Below are 4,982 nucleotides of genomic sequence, written 5' to 3' on the forward strand. Positions count from 1 at the left end.
GGTTATTTAATATATTCGTTGGTAGGTCTTTGCATCTTTTGCCTGTCAGTATTTGCACCGTGTGTCACCATTACTTCTTTGTCATCGCGTCATCATTGTGCTTTGTGATGTCATATTACAATTGATCCGTCCTACATACTTTACACTGCGAATGTTAACGAAATGAGACCTACATTATATATAATTATTGTTTGCTCAGTCGCGAATTTTGTATGGTTGAACACTTTTAAAAAATAAACTGGATGCAGTGAAGTGTTTGTGTTTGTGTTTTATATACGGATATATACAAACCCCATTGGCTGAAGGGCGATAGTTCTTTTTATGTGGGTATTTTTTTTTTAACTTTTGAGTTACTTGTTACAACGTTTAATGAGAAATTTTGTCAGAATTCAATCAATATATTGTTAGTGTGGAGCTACATGCAAAAGTACATGTATAGCTTAGCACAGCAATGTAGCATAATTATCAGCTGACAATGATTCCAATACAAATAAGGTTATATTAGAGCATTACTGGGATTTCGGAAAGAAAACAAGTACAATGAAAGATGTGTCCGAAAAATCACAACTCTAGCTTAAGACAAGAGACTTCCTTCGTTTTGTATTGTTGAATTTGTATTAAAAATATTATTGCATCTTCATAAAATATACATCCTAAACTGGTGTTGACCGACAATAGTATGACATGACAACTTCAATCTTGGAGACTTTACTTTGTACTAATTTTCTTGACAAAATGTTAACAATAAAACAATAACGACAAATTAACAAACTTAATTCAAACTTCAAATAGACGAACTGATGTTAAACTGTAAAGAAGAAAGATTCAAATAAGAGTTTAAAAGTTATAAGTGAATAAGATCGAGGACTCTAGAAGGGTAAGCGTCTTCTGCTTCTTGGTCAATCTAAGCAAAGCAAATGATGACGTTTCCAAATGAATACCAGGGTTTTATACAAACTACCAGACATGCCTCCGAGCATTGAATACGTATTCATATCGCACAAGGAGATGGCGACCATACAATTTCTCCAAAATTGCTGTTAAAATTGAAACAATAGTGACCAAAGATAAAATTTGCGATAGAAGTTGTCTCCATCTCCATTAACCACTAAGGTGTGTAGCAACAATCAGCATATTGATCATTTGTTGTCCTCACCAGAAACTCTACATTGCTCAATTTTGGGAATTTGATCAGTCGTGGTTGTACTGTCTATTGACAACATACGTCGTTAACAATGGAAATCGGGTGGAGGGATTCAAAAATATTGAAGAATCCGTATCTTTTTATTTTATTTTGTATCGTTATTGGGTGTTCAAACATCGATGGATTAGCACCCTGACCAATGATACATGACAATCCTCTCCCCATCTCACAACTGAATTTGTCGACTGGCCGATGGTATTTTGCTTTTCACTTGACCAGGACCACTGTATAGCTGTTACATAGAGGAATAGCAGAATGGTGTTCTACACTAAGTGAACGAGGACAAAATATCTATCTCAATAGATCGGTCTTTGATTCAACAATTTCAAACTTAAGAGCAATGCAAAAGCGACTAAAAAGTTCACATATTTCAGAATTTATTTAATTCCTTTCAAAATGAATTGTACATGAGACACAAGTGAATAGCACCTTTCAAAACAAATAATATTCCTAATGAAGCTGTCTCGCCCGTCCGTGACTCTTTGGTGAAGCTAAAGCCTACCGTACGGTAATCTAATGCTTTAACACAACCTGCGAACGGCAACATAACACGTATCATCTCCCAAAACTGATAGTATTAGATAAAGATATATGTCACTAATTGACATTTTGCATCCTTCTAATACTTGTGTCAAAATATTGAAGTCAATAAAACCCAAATAAGAAATCGGCGGTAACAAATGTTAATATTTAAATGATGAGGTGAACCAACATCATAAACCAGGCAATGACTTAAATATTTGAATATCACACGACAGTCCTCTTCTCGACGCCTCATTCTTATTACGTGTATCCACAGTGAGAAAGGGAGACTGGTAATCAAATATTCCCGCGGTTCGTTATAGAATTGAGAGTAACTTGCCTCGTGCATTCATCGGCCGTCTGTTGACGTGACCATGTACGTAAGCTCGTGCAGAAAAGGCCTCCGTGTCGCACAAGACAAAAAAATCTAAATAAAATACAAACATATCATCTTCCAACAGACCATTAGCATACCAATGGCAACTAAATGTTACTGAACTAACTACCCTATAGCCATACATAGGGCACTGTGTTATTATCTAGACGCCCAACAGGACTATATCTTATAACTAAGATTTTTTTTAACACGCAACAAATTACTATATTCGGTTTTTCAATTATTCCTTTCCCTAACCTGTTTTTGCTTTCTAGCTTCATTATCGAGCTGGGGAATCGTTTTTTTCCTTAGGCATTCATATTTTGGGAGTACGACAGTGGTCCGATTGTCACCCAGAAAAGATCGAGTTTGCTGGTACACACATTTGGTCTCAAGTCTTTGGAGACAGGTTTACAGATAAAAGTCCTGTTTTTCCTGATCGTGCAAGTAGATTGCAATGATAGAACACTCACTGGTCGATGCATTTATTTCAGCAAACATTATCACTCATTTGTCCGAGTTGCACATGCGCGCATTTTGTCTCATTGTACGTGAACACCCTCCCATCAACGTCCGTGCTGAATTTCCGATTTTTGTGTGTGCATGTTTTTTCCGTTTTTTTTTTTTCTTTTTCGTAGCAGCCGAAGGGAGTGGGACACCACAAATGCAAGTATAACAGGTTGGTCAAGCCATTTTTTTTATTGTGCAATGGAATGCATTAATAATTAAAACAAAAAATAAAAAAGAGCAAGCTAAAGAACGTGCTTCTTGGTTGCTGAATGAAAAACCGATGAAAATAAATTGAAGAAAATTTTGATTCCTTCCGACCTGATAACGATGGAATCATAACATAAAAACTTTAATTTTAAGCCTTTAGTTGCCCAGTATTTTCCCAATAGATGAAATAAAAATCAAATACATTTAACCATGTCACATTTTATTTTCCCCAAGTACTAAATATCAGTGTGAACTACATGTATCATTGTTTGTAGTGTATTTGCATACCTTTACCTAGTCTGGTCCACTTGTATTCTAAATAATCAAACAAATTTTCCATTTTGAAATTGACCTCAAACTGTTTTTCTGTGTAAGTCTTGCTTTGTTTTTGATTTTTTTTTCTTAATTTGTAAACATGTCAATATCAGCAAAGATTGTGTTTACAATCATTATTTACGCATCATACTCACTGTATTGGATAAAGTTTTTTAAAGCAATATATTGTGTAGTATGCTTTTTGTAAGTAAAGAGCAGAAGGAAAGTTCTAAATTAATGATCATAATTCTGTCATTCTAAACAAGCTTCAGGCAATCACTTCAGAATTCTACGACAAGTAACCTACTGTTGGATAATGGGAGGAGACAAGTGTTATTTGATATTAGATAACAGTTTTTCATTTCCAAAACCATCTGCAAAAATTTTCCACATCTCTTTTTAAATATGAGAATCACCCCACTCAGTATGTACAAGGTTTTAATGCAGACTGCTAGGCCTCTCAACCAAGCTATTCTCCAATCTTGTCTATGTAACAGTGATCATTATTTATGTCAATGCCTCCGCTAGGATTCGAACTCAAGACCTCTGGCATACTAGTCTGATGCTTAATCAATTGAGATAAAGAGAAGTTCTCTCTAGCTTAGCAGTATATTGTGGCTAGTATTCTACCAGGGTTACATACTCTCCTCCCTAGGAAATAACTTGTCTAAAGTTCATACATGGGTGCCAATGTAACAGAGGTCATTACTTATTACAATGCCTCCACTAGGATTCGAACCCGAAACCTCTTAATATTGAACAAGAGATCCCAAATCTCATTTGAATATTGAATTTGTTTAAAAAGGTGTTGCAAATGTTCATGAACTGGTCTTCATTGAATGTACTCAATGATGGCTCAAGATATTTTTATTAAGCACCTATTAGCAAATATCATTTGAAAAAATCCCAAAGTATCATTAGATAGCAGTCAGTTACAGGTGGATAATGGACAATATGCTTGTGCTGTATTACTGTCGACATACAAGATGGCTGATAGATGGTGGGCTAATTAAAAAGCTTTTGATAATTTTACGGAAACCTTAAGGCCATCTTCTAAAAACTGGTACAAGAATTTTGATAACTGAAAAATGTTTCGAGAGAAATAGGATGAAGAATACAGATTGGTTAATACATATAATACCAAACAATTATTGTAAAATTTTCTGTATTGGAGGTCTCATGACAGAAATGATTGATTCCATCTTCCTTCCAAAAGGCCTATAACCAATTTGGTGCAAGCGATCCGCAGGTGACATATCAAGATGGAGCCACGGAGTACTATCTACACATATGGGTAGTACCAACATTCTGGCCACAATCCGACTTACAGTTATTTTCAGTATTGGAGGTCTCATGACAGAAATGATTGATACCATGATATTTCCAAAATATACTCAAGAATTTCGGCATCAAAATCAGAGTGTTGGTTGTAACAGAACTAGAAGTGGGTGAGATGTAAGAAAGTTTTCATTATTAATAGTAAAGTTTTTGTATGCTTATGATACACATATCATCTTGACAGTTGCTTCTTAACAATTTTAAACATTTAAGTCACTTTACTTTTTTTAATGTATTCAGTAGACATAGAAATATCGGTTCAATAAGTTTTGTTAGTAAAGGGAAATAACTCTACAATTTCGGTCTGTTTAATTTGTGTAAAACTGTTGACTAATCCTGCAAATGCATGTAGACTCAAGTTATCACAGTATATGGAAGCTGCCTGAATACATCTTCTATATGACATTAAAATGATGTACAATGCAATTCATCAGTAAAAAATCAAACATTCTTGTTTTATTTTGAAATCTTAACACTGAAAAATAAATACAACAACAATGTAGAGGTCAA

This window comes from Ylistrum balloti, unplaced genomic scaffold (genome assembly GCF_031769215.1).
Source record: "Ylistrum balloti isolate Yb309-2 unplaced genomic scaffold, AGI_CSIRO_Ybal_v1 Utg370928, whole genome shotgun sequence".
Classification (NCBI taxonomy): Eukaryota; Metazoa; Mollusca; class Bivalvia; order Pectinida; family Pectinidae; genus Ylistrum; species Ylistrum balloti.